At 36.9% G+C, this 24,870-nt stretch overlaps 1 long non-coding RNA gene across 1 annotated transcript; it reads right to left on the minus strand.

Annotated features, from left to right (window-relative positions):
* Nucleotides 1–7,512: 7,512 nt before the first annotated feature.
* Nucleotides 7,513–8,378, minus strand: LOC137572473 (uncharacterized). Its single transcript, XR_011031662.1, has 2 exons — nucleotides 8,240–8,378; nucleotides 7,513–8,158 (listed from the first exon to the last, which is right to left on the minus strand). It is a non-coding gene; the product is annotated as an uncharacterized lncRNA (long non-coding RNA).
* Nucleotides 8,379–24,870: the final 16,492 nt, after the last annotated feature.

Here is a 24,870-nt window from a genome sequence, read left to right on the forward strand (position 1 = left end):
TTTATGCACTGCTCATTGAAAGACCGATATACAAAGCGCTCAACGAAAAGAGCTCAACAGAAAATATAAATCAAGACAGCAAGAGTCTCTTGTTCAGAGCGAGAGCGAGAGAGTATGAACTTTTTCGGTTGTGTTCGCAACGAGAGCGCAAGAAGGAAAACGGTCGAAATTTTTTTGCGAGATATGGTAAAAAAAAAAAATTTTTTTTTTTGAACAATAATTGTAAGGTTATTTGATTGCCATATCCCGTTTGCTTTGATTTGAAATTTTCAACTACAATTATAAATACTATTAGCAGCCAGCTTCGATTTTGGTTTTTATCAGAAAGAAATGATTTAGATCTTATATATACATATTTTGGTTTTTTGTGTTTGTCATTAGTGTATTCTTGTACTTTTACTCTTTAGTTGTGAAGGCTTAATCTGCTCATTTCTTGACACAAGTCAGAAATGGTCACACATATATTTTGTTAACTTTAAAATTTGATTTATTATACCCTTGCAGGGGGTATTAAAAAATTGGTCAGAAGTTTGTAACGCACAGGAGACGTTTCCGACCCCATAAAGTATATATATTCTTGATCAGCATGAAAAGCTGAGTCGGTCTTCAAACTGCAACCGTTTGTCTGGTCTTATAAAGAATGAGAGGTTTGTTACCTGGATTCAGCTTTGGTGGATAAATACTACCGACTGCCCGGAATAAATTTTAGAATTCTTATGACATCAGCATTGGACTGCAATACTGGCCAAGCAGCGCAATGCGAGACAAAAATTTGTTTCCTCGTATGTGCTTCGTCTATGTTTTCAACTATCTATATTTTATAGTATCTAGTGTACAGTTAGGCTGACCTTTAACTTTTACAGGCATGGTTGTATGGTTTCCCGGTTATAGATGAATTTTGTTGATTTACAATAATATTGCACTGAGGGCACCGTGAAGAAGTTGACTGCTATAGTGAGTGACTTGTCCAACGTTATTACTTACATTCATTATTACTACGGACTGGTCTTATCTGTACAATTGTAGAGATTTGAACTCAGCTGTTCGCTTCTTTTATAATACTCTGGACTCACTCTTTGATATTTGTGTGCCTCTTGGTAGGCAGGAGCGGCTTAACAAACCTCCCTGGTTCTCTCGAGAGTTATCCAATTTGAAAAATGTGAAGACTCGATAATATAAATAAAGTAAGTCGTCTCGCCGACTTAGGTATACCATACACCAGTAAAGGAAAAATTTCAATTTTCTTCCGGCTTTATGGAAAAACATTTATATGCATAACTCGATTATTTTTTGTCCGATATTGAGTCTCCTCTTCGAATTTCAGAAAGAAGTCATTTTTTCAAATGACAAATCTAAGTTAACGATGACGTCCCCTCCACCAATAATCCGATGATAATATTCTCTTTTGGTTGTGTCAATGTAGTTCACGTTAAGTGCGCAAGTTACACACGTGGTGGCTTAAAGAATGGATGTGATGCTTGCCGTGAGGTCGAGAATAAGATGAGGACGTTTGTGAGGCGAAAAAGACCAACATTTGGACTTTGTCTAGAGTTTGGTATTGTTTAAGTGCCTGGTCAGTGGGTTATTACTGGTATCAATTATTGGTATTATTATTTAATAATTTTTTTAATTATTAAAATTTTCGATAAAAACAGTTTTTTTTTAATCTCCGCGCATAGTAATCTACTATACACACCATACTATAATCTTTAAGAAAATCAGTTTTATTCAATTTGAAAGGGGCGTGTCAAAAATATAAAATGAAAGGTTTTTTCTGCTTGTTACATAATTACATAATATACCATTTTACCCTACCGGTGCACGGTATAAAAATTAGATCGTACTTATTTGAGGGGAATTAGGCATTCTCTATGGGTAACTTAAATCAATGTGTCACACCTAAAACCCACTTCTGAGAATGTCGGTTGCAAATCACATTACCCAGTAGAAGATTGTAGATGGAGAAGCTGTCAGGAAGGCTTCGGCGGGGAGTGCGACTTATAAGAACAATAGAAATGCCAGACTCGTACGTTTAGGTAGATAATTAATATAAGTTTATTAATTAATTGAGACTTAACAATAAAGTGACGTTTGCAAGGCGATGCCGTTGGATTCGTTCGTGGTGGCCGTTCGTTACCACCGATCGTAGGAGCTTATTCGTTCGCACCCTTTCTCGTCAACGTTTTGTTACCAACTCTTTGATACTTATCGATAACACCAGGGGTAGAGCATAACGTCGCTTGCCCAGGGCTGAATCAGTATGTTAATGAACTGTCTGGTGACAGCTCGGCCAATCCTGCATTCGGATCGCCCTCGATTCGAGTATCTTCGTCGTCAGATACATCCAATTCGGGAATATTTGAACACCAGGGTTTCATCTTATCCGAGGAATATACAGAACAGTATTTACGTCCTGTAACCTGTATGCCGGGGACATCTTTGATTAAATAACGATCGTTTCCAAGGCTTTTGGCCATTTGATAAGGACCTCGACATCAATGGCGTTGAAATTAAATACGAGATCAATTGGACTGAATCCAGTGGTGCTGTTTTTCTGCGAGTTGACGGTCCATTGAAGGTTATGAAGAGTCAGATCCCAATCCTTTGGATTTTCGTTCATCGTTCGTATATAATTGAGAATTATTTGATTAGCGCGTTCTACTTGACCGTTTGCACGGGGTGTTCGTACAGCATTCTTAACGTGTTGGATATGGTTTTGCTTACAGTAATCTTCAAATAATTTTGACGTAAACGCTGTTCCACGGTCTGTTATAATAAAATTTGGCAAGCCAAAGTAACTAGAAACTTCGTTTAGCGTTGATAGAACAGGTAATGATTTTGTACTTTTAACTGCTTTTACGATTAGAAATTTACTGAATGAATCAGATATAGCCAGTATATGAGTATTTCCTCGTTTGCTTCGAATAAAAGGACCCAAATGATCCGCGTGAAGTCGACGAAAAGGAACCGGGTCAACATCGTTGTAATGCATGCGACCTTCAGGCTTTCCTCCTTTTGACTTATAGTAGCAGCATTGGATGCATGTGGAAATATAGTCCTTCACGTATTTCCTCATCTTTGGAAACCAAAAACGTTTTTGAATCCCCTCAATGGTTTTATCAAGACCGAAGTGTCCGACATCATCATGGCAACTTTTAACAATGCGCCATCTTACTGCCTTTGGCACAACGAAGAGAATAGTGTTTTCCATTTTCCGATAAAGGCGATGATTTTCGATGACATAATCAATACGTAGTTGCTTCAGTTGATCACTGTGACGCTTTCCCTTCAGTACTGCGATTATTTCGGCAAGTATTTTGTCCTGTAGTTGCATTGTTAACAACCAGTCGTCGATTTCTGAAATTATGGTTCTAACAAATTCATCTAGTGATCCTTCCGGGGGTAAACTTGGAGCACGGCTCAACGCATCTACATGAGCCATTTTGCTACCATCTCGATGAATAAATTCACAGTCGTAATCCATTATTTTAATCCACCAGCGCGCCACCTGTGGAATGAGTTCTTTATTCGTTTTAACCTTGGCAATAGCTGAGCAATCGGTCACCAGACGGAATGATTTTCCCAAAAGGTAGACTCTGAACCTTTGGAGTGTTTCTACTACTGCAAGCGTTTCCAATGCGTAACTGTGGTATTTACTCTCAGCGTTGGTACAGTGTCGACTAAAATAACAAACGGGACGCCAATCTTTGTCATTATGCAACTGCAGCAAAACTCCTGCTAGGCCTAAAGCACAAGCATCGGTGTGTACTTCGTGCTTAGCCGAAAAATCGTATAGAGTGAGAACAGGTTCGCTACATAGTTTTTCGATTAGTTCAATAAATGCATGTTGCTGGGCTTCTCCCCAACTAAATGTATTCGCCTCCGTTTTGCGTAGCAGTTCTGTTAAAGAACGTGATATTAATGAATAATTTTCAATAAATTTTCTGAAGAAACCTGTGAGACCAAGGAATCTTCTTACTTCTCTTACGTTTGTAGGTACTTTAAAATTTTTAATTGCGCTTACTTTACATTCGTCAGGTTTTATTCCATCTTTATTGACTATGTGGCCCAAGAACGTAATTTCGGATTGCAGAAACTTGCATTTGTCGTATCGTAGGGTTAAGCCACTATCTTGTAAGATTGAGAAAAACTTCTTAATTCGTTGCATACCAGATTAGAAGGTCTTACTTGGGATTATTACGTCATCTAAATATGCGAAAACCTCACCTGATTCCATACGTTTTATGATTTGGTTCATTACCGACTGAAAGACTGCCGGAGCGTTAATGAGTCCAAAAGGCATTCTGTTGTATTCGTAATGCCCGTCAGCTGTAACAAACGCCGTGTACTGTTTGGACGATTCACTTATCTCGATTTGATGGTATCCCATACGTAGATCAAGTTGCGTAAAATATACGTTTCCAGCTAGTTGAGCGAATTGCTCTTCCATGTTTGGCATAGGAAATGGAATTTTGACCGTAATACTGTTAAGGCGACGATAGTCGACGCAAAGACGATGTTCTCCATTCTTTTTATCTACGATGACGAGTCCCGAGGCGTACGGCGAATCCGAAGGACGAATTATGTCGTTTTCCAGTAGCTCAGATATGATATTCGTAACAATAGGTCTGAGCGCAAACGGTGTTCGGTATGGTTTCGTATAACATGGGACGTTTGATGTTAAAGTGATTTCCATTTTCGATATTGAGCATTTACCTAATTCGTTAGTTTTCTGCGCAAAACAAGCAGCATTATCTATTAAGGCTTTTTCCAATTCTTCGTTTTCGGTATCTGCTAGATTTCGAACTGTTTCTATTTGGCGTATGTTTTCGACAAGGATTTCGACTTCGTGACCTATCTTGTCCACAACAATTTTCGCATTATTTTTTGGTTACAGAAGAATTTTCCTCCTCCAAATCCGTTCAGTGTGATTGCACATCGTTGCAAAACGCCTACGTTTTCGGCAAATGATTTTCGAATCAGAGTACGTGTACTACCTGGATCGACGAATGCGTTTGTTTCGTTTCCGTTAACTGAAACAAATTTACAAATATCTGAGTTGATGTTTGAGTCAATTTTATTTACTTTCGAAACGTTTTTAAATTTTTCAGGGCAGTGGGTAGAGTCGTGATTAGTACGATTACAATGAGTACATCGAGGCTTACGCTGTGGAATAGGACAATCTGAGGAATAATGTCCCATCTTTTGACAATTAAAGCATTTGATTGACGTCTCTATCTTTTCTTTGGATATCCGTTTTATTACGGATTGACTTGACTTCTGCGTATTACCGTTGGGCTCACGTTTATTTTGAAAGCTATGTGGATTATATTTGATTTCGTTATGAGCCGCATAGGCATGTATATCTCGTAAAAGTTCGTTACATGAGGTATAATGGTTAGATATCTTTCTCTTAAGATCGTAATCGTTGATGCCGTTTATAATATGTGTTACAATTGCTGAATCAGCTAACTCACCCTTTTTACCAATAGCTAGCATTTTATAAAAATAATCTTGTGGTGATTCCGTTGTTTCCCGTTTGTTTTTCATGTTTTTTTTTGCATTTTTAAATGAACATCAGCTGGGTTGCTGATAAATGGGAAGGTCGTATAGAAATTTCGAAACAAATTCTGGCCATGTTTGAAATATTTCATCCGTTGCATCCACCCAGTAACGAGCTGCACCTTGCATCTTTTGTTGAACTGCAAAAATTACCTTTCTGTCGTCCCAGTTATATGCGTTTTTCAGAGTTTCCACACGTTTAACAAACTGATGCGAATCCAATGATTTTACGGACGATGGATTAAATTCAGGAACAAGAGCTATAATTTCGTTCATGTTTCCAAAAGAATGATTAAAATTATTATATTTTTCTTCGCAGTTGACTTCGTGTCGTTGTTGTCGTTGGGTTGCGAAATCTTGAGAACTTTCCGAATACTGACCTACATTTACATTTGACCTACATTTGCTTACGTAATTCCGTGACGTTGGAACATAATTATCTTGCTGTGATGTAACAACGTTATTGTAGTGCTGAATCGTAGCAATGTTACCACTTTGAGGAGTCGGAGCGAAGGGTACGTTTTGGCGAGGCGTAACCATATAGCCGTGTTGCGATGTAACAATGTAATTGGGTTGCTGAGACGTAGCAAAGTAAGCGTGCTGCTGAGACGTAGCTGCGTAACCGAGTTGTTGCGAAGTATCGACATGATCGTACTGCTGAGACGTAGCATTGCAGTACTGCTGAGACGTAGCAGTGTTACCGAGTTGTTGCGAAGTATCGACATGATCGTACTGCTGAGACGTAGCATTGCAGTACTGCTGAGACGTAGCAGTGTTACCGAGTTGCTGAAACGTAGCAACATTACCGTACTGCTGAGACGTAGCAGTGTTACCGAGTTGCTGGAACGCAGCAACATTACCGCACTGCTGAGACGTAGCAGTGTTACCGAGTTGCTGGAACGTAGCAACATTACCGTACTGCTGAGACGTAGCAGTGTTACCGAGTTGCTGGAACGTAGCAACATTACCATACTGCTGAGACGTAGCAGTGTTACCGTTTGTCAAATACGTTACGTTTGTTTGTTCGTTTGTCACAAGCACGTTTCTTTCTCCAGAAACTTCTTGTACGTTTACGTCACTAAGCACAATTGGTGACGAAATCATTGCAGGTTGGAATGAACGCTCCTGCAATACTCTAATCGTTTTTTTCTAGTTCGTTTATCTTTTTAGCCATTGATTGATTTTCCGCACTGGCGTATTCGTCGTCCCTACAGATCGCGGTTAATTTTCTCTGTAATTGTTCTCGATTTCCTGATGTTGACAATCCAGCTTGTCTACATTTTTGCTGCAAAGCTTTCTTTGAAAAGTAGTTTTTCTGCGGCATTATTGTTGTCTCTTTCACACTTGTATGTTCGTTGATTTTTCGTTTTGCTTATTCGTCTTTCGTTCTCGTTTCCACTAGTTCGTTTATGCGCAGAACACACACTATTACACTTTGCGAGTTTCTCATGCCACGGTATTTTACCGCGGAAAATTGCGCGTTACCTTTGTCTTGCACACTATCCAAATTCTAAATTGGACACCATCCCACTTCTGAAAATTGTCACACCTAAAACCCACTTCTGAGAATGTCGGTTGTAAATCACATTACCCAGTAGAAGATTGTAGATGGAGAAGCTGTCAGGAAGGCTTCGGCGGGGAGTGCGACTTATAGGAACAATAGAAATGCCAGACTCGTACGTTTAGGTAGATAATTAATATAAGTTTATTAACTAATTGAGACTTAACAATAAAGTGACGTTTGCAAGGCGATGCCGTTGGATTCGTTCGTGGTGGCCGTTCGTTACCACCGATCGTAGGAGCTTATTCGTTCGCACCCTTTCTCGTCAACGTTTTGTTACCAACTCTTTGATACTTGTCGATAACACCAGGGGTAGAGCATAACGTCGCTTGCCCAGGGCTAAATCAGTATGTTAATGAACTGTCTGGTGACAAATGAAAAACTTTAAATTATGTCACATCAAATTATGTTGTATTTATTTGAAGTAAGCACTGAACGCATACAAAATATATAAACATGCAATAAGCCAAAATAACGAAGCTGCAGCTATAATATTAAGAGAAATAGCTGGACGGGGGCTCAAATCGACGTTCAATATGATCTTGTGTGAATTTGACAAAGATTTCATATTGCTCGGACAGCTTGCTGGTCAATAAGGCCTCGTACAATTCACAAATTTGTTTTTCCGATTCTTTAATCTTACTCTCGCAAATGATTTGCACCTGTTTTAATGTGAAAAGAGACATTTCCGATTCCATTTCCTGTTGTCCTAAAATGGCGGCAAACTGCTTGCGATTGTTTGGTGTTTCGAATTTATTGTTAGGAACCTCGCCCATTGGGTCCGGTGCGAATTTCACCTTTGCGAAAGGACTTGACTTTTTGCTGCTGCAGCGTTTGGCAAAGCTATTACAAGCTGTGTTAGGCAAATCAGTTAATGCGTTATTGGTATTTTCGACCTCGCATGTATTATGGGAATGTGAAGAAAAACGCCGACGCTTTATAGGGCATTCATCGAATACATCCCAAGATATAATACGTTTACGTGAATTAAAAGGCATTTCTTGGCTACCCATTACAAATTCTTCGATCAGGATCCTAAAAGGGCCAAAAATATAGTCGTGCACAGAAGAAATTAATTGCAAGTTCTTGTTTCACATTAACTAATATTAACGTTACAGTTTTCTTTTTTTATTGGATCCAATCCTTTTGAGTTCTGATTTGGTTATGATAGAAATCCAAATCGAATTGTAAAAAGTAACAATGCTTTGCTTGAACAATAATTGTAAGGTTATTTGATTGCCATATCCCGTTTGCTTTGATTTGAAATTTTCAACTACAATTATAAATACTATTAGCAGCCAGCTTCGATTTTGGTTTTTATCAGAAAGAAATGATTTAGATCTTATATATACATATTTTGGTTTTTTGTGTTTGTCATTAGTGTATTCTTGTACTTTTACTCTTTAGTTGTGAAGGCTTAATCTGCTCATTTCTTGACACAAGTCAGAAATGGTCACACATATATTTTGTTAACTTTAAAATTTGATTTATTATACCCTTGCAGGGGGTATTAAAAAATTGGTCAGGAGTTTGTAACGCACAGGAGACGTTTCCGACCCCATAAAGTATATATATTCTTGATCAGCATGAAAAGCTGAGTCGGTCTTCAAACTGCAACCGTTTGTCTGGTCTTATAAAGAATGAGAGGTTTGTTACCTGGATTCAGCTTTGGTGGATAAATACTACCGACTGCCCGGAATAAATTTTAGAATTCTTATGACATCAGCATTGGACTGCAATACTCCAAGCACCAATGCGCAAATTTGTTTCTTTTTTCTATCTATGTTTTCAACTATCTATATTTTGTAGTATCTAGTGTACAGTTAGGCTGACCTTTAACTTTTACAGGCATGGTTGTATGGTTTCCCGGTTATAGATGAATTTTGTTGATTTACAATAATATTGCACCGAGGGCACCGTGAAGAAGTTGACTGCTATAGTGAGTGACTTGTCCAACGTTATTACTTACATTCATTATTACTAAGGACTGGTCTTATCTGTACAATTGTAGAGATTTGAACTCAGCTGTTCGCTTCTTTTATAATACTCTGGACTCACTCTTTGATATTTGTGTGCCTCTTGGTAGGCAGGAGCGGCTTAACAAACCTCCCTGGTTCTCTCGAGAGTTATCCAATTTGAAAAATGTGAAGACTCGATAATATAAATAAAGTAAGTCGTCTCGCCGACTTAGGTATACCATACACCAGTAAAGGAAAAATTTCAATTTTCTTCCGGCTTTATGGAAAAACATTTATATGCATAACTCGATTATTTTTTGTCCGATATTGAGTCTCCTCTTCGAATTCCAGAAAGAAGTCATTTTTTCAAATGACAAATCTAAGTTAACGATGACGTCCCCTCCACCATTAATATAAACACGAATGCATCCCCGTTTCGAGAATGGCTAACAGAGTTGCAAACTGTTTGTGCAACGCTGTCAGATACCGGGAATACTACTGTTGGCAGTGAATTTGGATTAGGCGCGATGCGTGAGTGCCGAGACATTGTGCATGAGCATTACATTGACCGATTTTCAATTAATTACGGGTTGCCTAAATATATGATGAGAATATGTCTGACAGATACAACACCATTTCATAGTAGTCCTAGAAGGTTATCATATTATGAAAGAGGAATCGTTTCTAAAACGGTTAGTGAGTTGTTAGCCAATAATGTAATCCGACCGAGCAACTCCCCCTATGCGTCCGCCAATGTGCGTTGATTATCGAGGTTTAAATAAGAAGACTGTGAGGGATAATTTTCCATTGCCTTTGATAGAAGATTGCCTAGAATACCTGGAGAGCAAGACCGTTTTCTCCGTCATAGATTTGAAAAGTGGCTTTTACCATGTAGGCATGGAAGAGGATTCAATTAAATACACAGCATTCGTTACACCCGATGGGCAGTTCGAATATCTGAGAATGCCTTTTGGTCTAAAGAACGGACCAGCTGTATTTCAGAGATTTATATCGAACATACTTAGTGATATGATTAGAGATCGAGAACTTGTAGTATATATGGACGACATTATTCTTGCCACCCGCACCGTAGATCAGCATCTTAAGTTGTTAGCAAAACTGTTAGATCGTTTTATTCAGTACAATTTAGAGCTCAATTTGAAGAAAAGCATTTTCCTACAGAAGAGCATAGATTATTTAGGATATGAAGTCAGTGAAAAGGGAATTTTACCAAATAATACACATTTAAAAGCTATTCAAGAATACCCAGAACCACTTAACAGCAAAGCGTTACACTCGTGCTTAGGCTTATTCTCTTATTTTCGCAAATTTGTTCCGAATTTCTCCAGCATAGCTAAACCGTTAACTGAGTTGCTTAAACAAGGTGGTCCATTTCCGATGAACAAAACCGCTAAAAATGTATTTCTTACATTAAGATCCGCCTTATCCAGTCCGCCCGTATTAGCTATCTTTAACCCTAACTACGAAACTGAATTGCATACTGACGCCAGTTCAAATGGCTTCGGTGCCTCTTTGATGCAAAGACAGACTGATGGCAAAATGCATCCAGTCTCTTATTATTCCCAAAGGCGACAGCCGCCGAGTCCCGTTATCACAGTTTTGAGCTTGAAACTTTGGCCATAATATATGCCGTGCGCCGATTTCGCGTTTATTTAGAACACAGACCATTTTTGATCGTTACCGATTGTAATTCATTGGTCCAAACCTTGAGTAAAAAATCAATAAATCCCCGCATTGCGCGGTGGTCGTTGGAATTGGAAAACTTTGATTATACCATTGCTCACAGACCCGGTTCAAACATGGGCCATGTAGATGCATTAAGTCGGCAAACCGAGTTGTTAGAGAATATTGTAGAAGGTGATTTTGATCCTTGCGATTTATTAGTGAAGAGAGACCAGAATGCCCCAATTGAACCTTGTGAACCGCATATTACTTTTGAGGAAAGTTGCGTAAAACCGTGTGAGATAGACCTGTGTGAGAAAAAACCCGTGTGAGAAAAACCCGTGTAAGATAGACCCGTTTGAGAAAAACCCGTGTAAGATAGACCCGTTTGAGAAAAACCCGTGTAAGATAGACCCGTTTGAGAAAAACCCGTGTAAGATAGACCCGTGTGAGATAAACCCGTGTAAAATAGAACCATGTGCTCCTTTAGGGAAGAATTATTTAGGACCGTTCGGGACAAACCCGTGTGTTCATTTAGCGAAGAGTTGTTTCAGACCGTGTGAGCTATGTTTAGAAAGAAGTCGGCTAAAACTGGTTAAGAATAAACCTTGCGTTTCTTTAAATGAAAGTTCTGTTGATCCGAGATTGAGTAACCAAATCGAAAGAAGTGACCAGCTCGATCGAAATGAGTCGGCAAACCTGGTTGGTGTAGTGGGTGCGTCTCCGCAAGATGTTGATTTATTATTGCAGTCAGAACAAATAAGAGATCCGGATATCCGTAAACTAAGAGAAAAGTTAGAAAAATCCAATGATGTTGGATTTGAGTTAATAGATGGTATAGTGTACAAAAGAAATGCTAAGGAAAGACTGTGTTTGTATGCACCGGCTCGCATGCAAGGGGAATTAATAAGAAGGTGTCACGAGAAACTAGGTCATTTAGGCGTTGAGAAATGTGTAAACAATTTGAAAGAAAAGTACTGGTTCCCATTAATGAATCCAAAGGTTGAGTCGTTTATAAAAGATTGTCTGCCGTGTATTCTACATAGTGTTCCAAGAACTATACATAATAGAACCTTGCATAGTATTCCGAAAAGTCCGATTCCATTTGATACTATCCATGTTGACCACTTAGGTCCCTTACCGAGTGTTACATCAAAAGAAAGCACCTTTTGGTAGTGATTGACGCATTTACAAAGTTTGTCAAATTGTATCCCGTAAATTCCACTAGTACCAAAGAAGTAACCGCCGCGTTAGAAAAATATTTTGATTATTATAGCCGACCAAGAAGAGTTATATCCGACAGAGGTACGTGTTTTACGTCGTTTGAGTTTGCTGAGTTTGTAGAAAATCGAAATATTGACCACATTAAAGTAGCGACTGCTGCCCCTCAAGCCAATGGGCAGGTCGAACGTGTGAACCGTGTGTTGACCCCAATGTTGGGAAAGCTGTCAGAACCTTTAGCCCAAGCCGATTGGTATAAATTAGTTAATCGTGTCGAGTTCGCTATTAATAACTCAGTGCAGTGTAGTACCGGTAAAACTCCGTCAATGTTGTTGTTTGGTTGCGATCAGCGAGGCCCCTTAGTAGACGAATTAACCGAGTATCTTGACGAGAAATTTAGTTCAGAAAACCCCTGTAACCTTGAGGCCACTAGGCAAGAGGCAAGTGCGAAAATTCAATTATCGCAGGAGCGCAATGAAAAGCGGTACGCCTTAAGGCATAGGGCACCATTATCCTATAGAGTCAATGATTTTGTTGCCATTCGCAATGTAGATGTCACTCCCGGGTCGTGCAAAAAGTTCGCTCCTAAATACCGTGGTCCTTATAAAATAAATCGAGTTCTTCCAAATGACCGTTACGAAGTCACCGATATTGACGATTGTCAACTTACTCAATTGCCCTACAAAGGTATCTTAGAATCAGCCCGACTCAAGCCGTGGATGCATGCGTGTGATAAAACTGTGAGTTTCTGTTTGTAATATGTATCTGATAAGCAGTATTTATATGTATATTGTATGTATTGTATATATGTATATTGTATGTTGTATGTTTGTTGAATTGTATGATCGAGGTCGATCAAATGTCAGGATTGGCCGAATGTAAACATTAGGAATATTTTCAATAAGCCCGCTCCTCGTCTCAGTGAATTTCCCCGATAACCGAATTTGGGCACACTAAAAGGGTATAATACGCTAAGGCGAGGTACGGGCACACTCTCTTGAATATAGTGAATAAGACCGCATGTGCACTTAATTTGAAAAATAAATAAAATCCGGAAATATAAAATCAATCCCAAGGGATTAATTACTTTAAAAAGTAGAGAGTTTACACAATTTTAAAAAACTTGTAAAGGACGAAATCTACAATATAGAAAAAAAATATAATATTATCTAAAAGAAGTGTTTGACTGTGATGTTTTTTAGAAACGATTTTTAGTAGGTTGAGTTCGAGGGCCTTAATTTTTAAGTCATGGATTGCTTTGATCTTGAACAAAGGACTACTAAGATGAACGATTTTAAATCACATTTTTTAAATTTTGAACTAAAGTAATCGATTAAAAAACGTGGTAATTGATTACATTAACCCTTACTTTATTGGCAAAATTACTGAAATGTGTTATTCACAGATTAATTCAGTTTCTTTTTTTATTAATGTGTGAAAATTCTTATTTATTTTATGAATAAATTTTATCGTGCTTGAGTAAGTGTGTCCGTGTCCTCTCTATTATCGACTAAATTAATCGAAGGAAAATATGACGGCTCAATCGTTAGGTTGAACTTAAAATATATAATAACATAATGAGTGAGAAATAATATAGTGCTAAAACGCCGAATAAGATGAACAAATTTATGTAAAAATGATTTTCTTTAGATAAATTGAGATCTGAAAGAATAAAACAAACGTGTTCTAAGGGCTTAACGCGGTTCCACGAATTTGTCAAACGTTTAACATTTCGACAAATTGTGAATTTCAATATTATATTTTGTAATCTGAAATGGGGAAATTTACTACCTGATGCTAACTTTAATACCGTGAATGACGAAAGCGACAACCAAGAAGATGGTAATATTGAAGTTAACGATAATTATGTACAAGTTGAAAGAGACAAAATCAACCCTTTAGTAGCCAAGATTTGCTTTAAATTTTCATAACGTTGAATATTCAATTAAATCGTTTAATGGTGAAGATACCCTTTCCATTGAATTATAAATTAATGAATTCGATTATCTTGTAACCATAGTTTATTGGAATGATTTACAAATATTTATATTTGCAAAACTGTCATTAAAAGGATTACATATAAATTTTTGTTGCGAGCGAGCGAGTTATTTCGAACTGGTTAAAACTAAAAAAGGCGCCTTTCAATGAATTTAAGTCGACTACGAACAGTGCTCAATTGTACGAAATGATGGCTGATCGGAAAATGAGGAAAAAAGCCATGTGTTCAATCAAACAACCATTCGTAATTGACGGACAAGAAATTAAAATCAGTATTTTTAGTAATTGATCCACAATTTCTTGGTGAAGACTTGCGAAGAACGCGAATAATTTTGTAAAAGTGTGAAACGGAAACTTCGGTGTTGATAAGAATAATTTAAATACATTAAATGTCAACGAGATTGAATTAAATACTGAAGCTAACGAAAGCAATTACGCAAACAACGAGGTACGCGAAATGATTTAAAACTATAAATGCAAATGTAAATGCAAAGTCGACAAACGTGAAAATGCGAATCGTAGTCAATGATGATACCCCAATATACTCACGTCCGCATGGAATCGGTTATAACGAACGTTGCTATGACTCGAGATGTCAACAAGTTGATGAATGGTTAAAGCAAAGTATATTCGAGCACTCCGAGTCAGAGTACAGAGGTCGGTAGTCCGTTAAAAACGAGATGGATCTTCAAGACTATGTATCGAATATAGAAGGATCAACAAGGTAATATTACAAGACCATTTTCCTTTACCCTTAATCGAAGACCAACTGGACACATGGACAGTGAGCAGTGGAATGATATTCAGCACAATTGACTTGAAAAATGGATTCATCCATGTTGATTGTAACTTGTGTTCTATTTATCCGAAAACAGAACAGGTCCAATGAAGACGTTCATTACGGAAATGGGACAACAGAATATAGAAACTCAATAATTGAAGATTTATGCAAAAACTTGCAAATTAAAAAAATAAATTCAACTGCACATCATTACCAGACTGTAGGCACTGTAGAGCGAAGCCACCGAACGTTCAATGAATTTTTACGATCATACATTTCAGTTGACAAAACTGACTGGGATGTATGGATACGATATTTCGCATATTGTTTTAATACAACACCCTCTATGGCACATGATTATAGTCCATATGAGTTGGTATTCGGTAAAACTTCGAATTTATCCAAACATTTTAATAGTGTTGATAAGATTAATCCACTATATAACATAGAAGATTATGCTAAGGATTCAAAATTTAGATTAGAACAGGCATATAAAAGAGCCAGAATAATGTTAGAACAGCATAAAGCAAAGGATAAATAGATATATGATAGAAAAGTAAAAATATCGAATTAGAAATAGGAGATAAGGTTTTATTAAGTAATGATACGCGTCATAAGTTAGAACTTAAGTATTTATGCCCATACATTATAGAAGAAATAAAGGATAGGGATAACATTTTAATGAAAGATACAAAGAATAAGAAGCAATTAGTGCATAAAGATTGGTTAAAAATTTTAATCAATTAATACACATAAAACAAAAAAAAAAAATAATAAAACAAAACAAATAAATTATCTACATTTAATGACACTATACATATATACAAAAATACTTTTACCACATATATCATTAAACAAACAATTAAACATTAAACAAAAACAAAATTTTTTTTTTAATAATACATAAACAAATTTTCATATATTAAAATGTATAAAAATTAGCAAATAATTCCATATAACTACGTTTTTTTTTTAAAGAGTAAGTAGTAGTAATAACATTACAAACATATTGTAGCAACTAGTTACAATATTTATGTGCGCAACATTCAAGTGCATTTGCCTCTTTAGTAACATGACCACGTCCATGGTGCTGGACAATTGCTGTGTCGGGCATATATAACACGCGCGGCCGCTCTGGCCGAATATGCAATATGATATAACCTCACTCTCCCGCTGCGGCGGCATATACACATACATACATACTCTTATGTAAACATTTATACATAAATATGTTTATACACAAGCATACCGTTCCTCTGCCTGCATTGCTAGCAAAGCAGCTACGCGGTCTTAGCTTTAATTAACAAATGTATCAGAATCAAGAATCATTGAATAAACTGAGCTCAAATGCAAAAGACATATTTGTGTCCCATATAAATATTCAAACTTAATACAATCTTGGATGATTATCCTACAATTGTTTGGGTTGTTTTTTAACATATTTTAAAATGCCAAAAATAAACATAATCGTATGTAGAACTACAAATAACCAAGGACAATTCCTGTAGATTCAGTAAAGAAATGCTGAAATGGCAAACCGTTTTGACAAATTATAATGGAAAGCGCACACACACAGAAAAACGCAAATACATATATAGATATATAGACATAGTAGTAGAATATTTTTATTGAATTTCAATGAATTTTTAGTGTAGCACTTAATGAAGTAGTGGTCCAGGTTATAAGTTGCCTACATACCAAGTTTCATCCTAGTAGCTTTAAAATTGAACCAGTAAAATGCAATATCGACTCAGATTCTCATCAATATATACATATGTACATATATTTCGACAGAGAAATGGGCAGTAGTTATTCAAAAAAATTTGCCGCGCTCTTCCCCTGAAAACGACACAGATATTTGCATCGGAGAGTGCCGATGCGGTCAAAGAACGCTCGAAGGAAAATATGACGGCTCAATAGTTAGGTTGAACTTAAAATATATAATAATATAATGAGTGAGAAATAATATAGTGCTAAAACGCCGAATAAGATGAACAAATTTATGTAAAAATGATTTTCTTTAGATAAATTGAGATCTGAAAGAATAAAACAAACGTGTTCTAAGGGCTTAACGCGGTTCCACGAATTTGTCAAACGTTTAACATTTCGACAAATTGTGAATTTCAAGATTATATTTTGTAATCTGAAATGGGGAAATTTACTACCTGATGCTAACTTTAATACCGTGAATGACGAAAGCGACAACCAAGAAGATGGTAATATTGAAGTTAACGATAATTATGTACAAGATGAAAGAGACAAAATCAACCCTTCAGTAGCCAAGATTTGCTTTAAATTTTCATAACGTTGAATATTCAATTAAATCGCTTAATGGTGAAGATACCCTTTCCATTGAATTATAAATTAATGAATTCGATTATCTTGTAACCATAGTTTATTGGAATGATTTACAAATATTTATATTTGCAAAACTGTCATTAAGAGGATTACATATATATTTTGTTGGGAGCAAGCGAGTTATTTCGAACTGGTTAAAACTAAACCAGAGGGCCGGGGCTAACTTTGACCGCGTCAAAGTTTATATACCCTTGCAACTTTTTTGGTACCTCTTTCCTTACCTATTAGCCATCAATGTAGAAGAACGTTTTATCTAAAAAGGCTTATGTTTGCGAAAGAATGGCCTACAATCATAGGAAATAACGAAGACATTGACCAAAGTCACAGTTTTCCACCGATCGTTCCTATGGGAGCTATATGATATAGTCACCCGATCTTTACCAAATTCGACACAGACATTAACAGATATATTAAATTAAGAAATGTTTAATTTGAAAACAATCACGTTAAAAGTAACGAAGTTATTTACAAAAGTCACTGTTTTCGACCGATCGTTCCTATGGGAGCTATATGATATAGTCATCCGATCTTGATCAAATTTGGCACAGTCGTTTATAAGCGTTTATAACTCTCTAATATTAAGTTTCACGATAATAACATAGAAAATAACGAAGTTATTGAGAAAAGTCACTGTTCGTGACTTTGGGGTTTGTATGGAGCTATATGATATAGTGGTCCGATCCGGCTGAATCCGAGATATACAACGCCTGCAGTATATACAGGCCTAGGTGCAAAATTTCAGCTCTGTAGCTCTTACGGTCTAGGAGGAGTTTGCGTTGATCCAGACGGACGGACGGACGGACATGGCTATTTGAACTCGTCTCGTCGTGCTGATCAAGAATATATATCTTTGTATGGTCGGAGATTCTTCGTTCTATGCGTTGCACACTTCTGACCAAAATTAATATACCCTTTTTGCAAGGGTATAAAAAGGCGCCTTTCAATGAATTTAAGTCGACTACGAACAGTGCTCAATTGTACGAAATGATGGCTGATCGGAAAATGAGGGAAAAAAGCCATGTGTTCAATCAAACAACCATTCGTAATTGACGGACAAGAAATTAAAATCAGTATTTTTAGTAATTGATCCACAATTTCTTGGTGAAGACTTGCGAAGAACGCGAATAATTTTGTAAAAGTGTGAAACGGAAACTTCGGTGTTGATAAGAATAATTTAAATACATTAAATGTCAACGAGATTGAATTAAATACTGAAGCTAACGAAAGCAATTACGCAAACAACGAGGTACGCGAAATGATTTAAAACTATAAATGCAAATGTAAATGCAAAGTCGACAAACGTGAAAATGCGAATCGTAGTCAATGATGATACACCAATATACTCACGTCCGCATGGAATCGGTTATAACGAACGTTGCTATGACTCGAGATGTCAACAAGTTGATGAATGGTTAAAGCAAAGTATATTCGAGCACTCCGAGTCAGAGTACAGAGGTCGGTAGTCCGGTAAAAACGAGATGGATCTTCAAGACTATGTATCGAATATAGAAGGATCAACAAGGTAATATTACAAGACCATTTTCCTTTACCCTTAATCGAAGACCAACTGGACACATGGACAGTGAGCAGTGGAATGATATTCAGCACAATTGACTTGAAAAATGGATTCATCCATGTTGATTGTAACTTGTGTTCTATTTATCCGAAAACAGAACAGGTCCAATGAAGACGTTCATTACGGACATGGGAAAAGAATATAGAAACTCAATAATTGAAGATTTATGCAAAAACTTGCAAATTAAAAAAATAACTTCAACTGCACATCATCACCAGACTGTAGGCACTGTAGAGCGAAGCCACCGAACACTCAATGAATTTTTACAATCATACATTTCAGTTGACAAAACTGACTGGGATGTGTGGATACGATACTTTGCATATTGTTTTAATACAACATATTAGTTGGTATTCGCTAAAACTTCGAATTTATCCAAATATTTTAATAGTGTTGATAAGATTAATCCACTATATAACATAGAAGATTATGCTAAGAAATCAAAATTTAGATTAGAACAGGCATATAAAAGAGCCAGAATAATGTTAGAACAGCATAAAGCAAAGGATAAATAGATATATGATAGAAAATTAAAAATATCGAATTAGAAATAGGAGATAAGGTTTTATTACGTAATGATACGGGTCATAAGTTAGAACGTAAGTATTTATGCCCATACATTATAGAAGAAATAAAGGATAGGGATAACATTTTAATTAAAGATACAAAGAATAAGAAGCAATTAGTGCATAAAGATAGGTTAAAATTTTTCATCAATTAATGCCAAAAATAAACATAATCGTAATGTAGAACTACAAATAACCAAGGACAATTCCTGTAGATTCAGTAAAGAAATGCTGAAATGGCAAACCGTTTTGCCAAATTATAATGGAAAGCGCACACACACAGAAAAACGAACATACATATATAGATATGTATAGACATGAAGTAGTTTTTATTGTAATGAATTTTTAGTTCTTATTGAAGCAGTGGTCCAGGTTATAAGTTGCCTACATACCAAGTTTCATCCTAGTAGCTTTAAAATTGAACCAGTAAAATGCAATATCGACTCAGATTCTCATCAATATATACATATGTACATATGTATATACTTAAAAAGGTCTATGTTTTTCAGTTAGACAGAAATAACTGTACAATTTTTGAGATCCTAGAAGGCCTGGGATGTTTGGAAAATTCGACCCGTTTAGGGGGTACAGTAAATGAATCATTCAACTTCGTGAACTCATGGAGTCAACATCAAAAATAAAACAAAAACTTTACCTTTGAATAATCTAAAAAGTGAAAACTGAAAAGTAAATGAAGCAAGTAAGTCGACTCGTCGACTTGGGTATACCATACACCAGGTGAAACAAATATTTCAAATTTCGAAAACCAAATGTTTGTCTATTAAATTGTTATACCCTTGCAAAAAGGGTATATTAATTTTGGTCAGAAGTGTGCAACGCATAGAACGAAGAATCTCCGACCATACAAATATATATTCTTGATCAGCACGACGAGACGAGTTCAAATAGCCATGTCCGTCCGTCCGTCCGTCTGGATCAACGCAAACTCCTCCTAGACCGTAAGAGCTACAGAGCTGAAATTTTGCACCTAGGCTTGTATATACTGCAGGCGTTGTATCTCGGATTCAGCCGGATCGGACCACTATATCATATAGCTCCCATACAAACCCCAAAGTCACGAACAGAGACTTTTCTCAATAACTTCGTTATTTTCTATGTTATTATCGTGAAACTTAATATTAGAGAGTTTACTACGCCTATAAGCGACTATGCCAAATTTGATCAAGATCGGGTGACTATATCATATAGCTCCCAAAGGAACGATCGGGCGAAAACAGTGACTTTTGTAAATAACTTCGTTACTTTTAACGTGATTGTTTTCAAATTAAACATTTCTTAATTTAATATATCTGTTAATGACTGTGTCGAATTTGATAAAGATCGGGTGACTATATCATATAGCTCCCATAGGAACGATCGGTGGAAAAGTGTGACTTTGGTCAATGTCTTCGTTATTTCCTATGATTGTAGGCCATTCTTTCGCAAACATAAGCCTTTTTAGATAAAACGTTCTTCCACATTGATGGCTAATAGGTAAGGTAATAGGTAAAAAAGTTGCAAGGGTATACAAACTTTGACGCGGTCAAAGTTAGCCCCGGCCCTCTGGTTTTTACATGTCTTATACTATGTGCTATCTCGCTCACTCTACGAACACACGAGCACTCTAGCGCCGCCACTAGCCAACGTCCAATTCTGGCCATGTGGACCGCTTAGTAAAATACGTTCATACTCATATTTTGCATGTTTCTAGTCCGATTTCAATAAAATTTGGTAGTTTGATAGAAATACATAAGAATAATTAGTCTGCCGAATTTGAATGCGATAGTCAAAAAAATACAGGAGGAAATCGGTTTTTTCTAAATTATGGAGGCGGAAGTGTGCGTGGCAAAATGTGAAAATATATAAATTTTTTGCGCATACTATGCCAGTATACATACTAAATTTTGTGACTTTAGCTTTGTTAGTTTTTTATAAAATCAGTTCTGTGTAAATTGGGGGGCGGAAGTGGGCGTGGCAAAAAGTTAAATCAATTAGTATCTGCGCGCTAACTAAACGAGCATATAAACCAAATTTGAGATCTCTAGCTATTATACTTTTTAAGAAAAACAGTTTTATGTGATTCCTGGGGGTTTAGGGGGGCGTGGCCGAAATTCCAATTAACTCTGTACATGTGCATAATACACGAGTATACATACCAAATTTGGTGGCTCTAGCTCTTATAGTCTCCGAGATCTGCGTGTTCATACAGACGGACGGACGGACGGACGGACGGACGGACAGACGGACGGACGGACAGACGGACGGACGGACAGACGGACATGGCTAGATCGACTCGGCTGTTGATCCTGATCAAGAATATATATACTTTATAGGGTCGGAAAAGCTTCCTTCTGCCTGTTACATACATTTTGGCGACTTTAATATACCATTTCACCCTATGGGTGTATGGTATAAAAAAATGAAAAAATGTTGAATGTTAAGTTAATCATGGAATCCGGGAAGGTTGGTGATCGTAAGGATATAACTTTTCATAATCATGTCTAAGTATTCCTTTTCAGCAATTGGCTATGCAGCTGCCGATCTCAATTACGATATATGACTTGAAGTCAGAACTTGAACGGCATCTAAAAGTGCAATCGGAAATGTTGAAGATATCCGCATCAGGTGTTACGTTAGCGGAATCCGATCTCGTTACAGAAGTAGCTGGTCTCGGAAACAAGAAACGCAGCAAGCCGGTGTTGTCATGCTATAACGGAAACAATATGGTGGGCTTAATACTGTTTTCTCTTAAAGCAGAGGAGGTTGCGGTTCCGTTAGTCGATAACCAGGTGTCGGATTCTTCAGTCATTGATCTTTGCTCTGGGTCTAGCAGCGATTCCACATATGATTGCAAACGCGGTCTAAAGCGAAAGGGCAATACACGCGAAAATCCTATGCCTTCTAAGAAGTAAGCGCAAGGAATAGAAAATCCGAGTTAGATATAACTGAATATTCTGTCTATTGAAAATAGGTTCAAAAATGATGTCGAATTTAGTGAGGAGAGTATTCCAAGCACTTCATCCGATGGAGCCATGATAGAGGCTTGCGGTATGGGAGGCTGCGGGATTAAGTCCAGGACTAAACCAGTCGAATCCGAATCGGACCTGGAAATGGAGGAAAATGGACTGCGGCCACCATACATGTTTATATTGCCAGATTCAGATTCAGATTGTGCGAAGAATTATTACCATCATCATTCAATGAAGTGGCTCCCGTAACGGAGTTCAATGGACGACTGTTCGAGGCAGCCGCTGATGAAGATACAATGGAATGGGTGGCAGTGTAGTGTAGCCTGAAACTTAAGCTCCTAGAAAGCCAGAACTGTAATATTTCGACAGAGAAATGGGCAGTAGTTATTCAAAAAATTTGCCGCGCTCTTCCCCTGAAAACGACACAGATATTTGCATCGGAGAGTGCCGATGCGGTCAAAGAACGCTCAAAGGAAAATATGACGGCTCAATCGTTAGGTTGAACTTAAAATATATAATAATATAATGAGTGAGAAATAATATAGTGCTAAAACGCCGAATAAGATGAACAAATTTATGTAAAAATGATTTTCTTTAGATAAATTGAGATCTGAAAGAATAAAACAAACGTGTTCTAAGGGCTTAACGCGGTTCCACGAATTTGTCAAACGTTTAACATTTCGACAAATTGTGAATTTCAAGTTTATATTTTGTAATCTGAAATGGGGAAATTTACTACCTGATGCTAACTTTAATACCGTGAATGACGAAAGCGACAACCAAGAAGATGGTAATATTGAAGTTAACGATAATTATGTACCAGATGAAAGAGACAAAATCAACCCTTCAGTAGCCAAGATTTGCTTTAAATTTTCATAACGTTGAATATTTAATTAAATCGTTTTATGGTGAAGATACCCTTTCCAAAATTATGTAATGTACACAACCGGAAATAAGGCCTCTCTCTTGCAGTCCCTGTACATCAGATGTTACGATGGGCAAGAGCTCCACAAATCAGGCCGAAGCCAACACATACGGCTTGAGAAGTTTGGATCGGGTTGGGACTTCTGGCTGTCGGCTAGCAAACAGTCTTTGGGGGGGGTTCTTTGGACCAACATGTTCTCAACACACCCGTATTACATAAAATAAAACAAAGTCCCTGTTGCACTAATATTACACAATTACTCAATTGAAAGAAATGAAGTAAGACATAGAAAAAAGGGATATTGGTATCGCACGAATAGGGAAGCTACTAAGATGTTATTGTAGCTTCGCGTCTTAACCCACCCAATCAATGATTTTCCCATCGCAAGATTCTGGAAAATCCCAATATAATCAGCTCACCGCTCACATTTTGCCACAATGAAGATTACACACTCTCTACTCAAACATTATAAACGATATTTATTCACGAGGGTTACGGAATACTAAAATACTTCGATAAGTCGGAAAAATAATCCGATTTAACTAAACTAAAATGATGATTATTATAATAAACGATACTCAAATTAAATATTTGGATCATTTCAGGCATCCAAAAGCCAAATTGGGAATAATATGTTTTGTTTTGTTGAATCTTAATTGTAAGGTGGATATATATATAATTATAGATATTCAAAATGAAAATGACAATTGAAATTTGTAACTATTCAATTTAAATTATGATTTCAAATATAAATGGCGACTCTGCTCACACAGTCAAAGGCGATTATCGATAGCGATTTAAGTTTACCACAAGGATTGACAATTTCCTTTTCTTTTCAATACTTCCAATACTTTTTAACTTTACTGTACTCGAGATGGTTTTTCTTAAATACCAATACCAGATCGATCATGATTTATGGTTTAGAACTTAGGACTTACCCATCCGTCCGGTCCGTCGAAGGCCTTCGTCGTCCGCTGGATGATGCTTAGGAATAAAATATTAGGTTAAATCAAGCGACTGGCATTCCTATGCAACAAATTCGGTCCACGGGACTCTCAATCCGCAACGAAAAAACTTTCTCTGCCCGTATCCGATTCGGGCGGCTATTCCAAGCTATTCAACTTCCTCGAAAAGTCTCTGTGCCCTTCACGGTATGCAGCTTTTGAGCGGTGTCTCAACAAAAAAAAATATCTTTTGCAAGTTTACAGAACTCCAATTGTGATTCCTTTTTCCAGGTTTCCAAAATACAAATCAATTATGTCTAATTTTCAAACGAACTTGTTAGAAATTCACAATGATTCAAATATCCACAAAAAATATAACTTACGATAATAAGAAGAATAAGGGCGGAAGTTCGTCAGAAAAGAGTGTGACCAATGCATGCGATCGCGCATGATACCTATTCGCTAGGGTTGCACTAGTAGAACTATCGAACTTCTAAGCTCAGCTGATCATTATTATCAACCCTTACTGAAATTCAAATTAACGCCTTAATTTTCAAAAATAAAACTAACGGCAGAAACTGGGCACTACAGAGTAGAGGGAACTACAATTAGTTCCTCATCATCAACCAACTTATAAAGTATGCCAGCTTTCATAAAATAGTTGTTATGAGAAGTTTTCTGAGCAAGGATATCGATTATGGCCTTCAATTGGTCGTCTTGTGCTTGGACATTCTTTAATTTACTGTGTATGTAATCTTCTGAAATAAT

The sequence above is a fragment of the Drosophila tropicalis genome, unplaced genomic scaffold (genome assembly GCF_018151085.1).
Source record: "Drosophila tropicalis isolate 14030-0801.00 unplaced genomic scaffold, ASM1815108v1 contig_321, whole genome shotgun sequence".
Classification (NCBI taxonomy): domain Eukaryota; kingdom Metazoa; phylum Arthropoda; class Insecta; order Diptera; family Drosophilidae; genus Drosophila; species Drosophila tropicalis.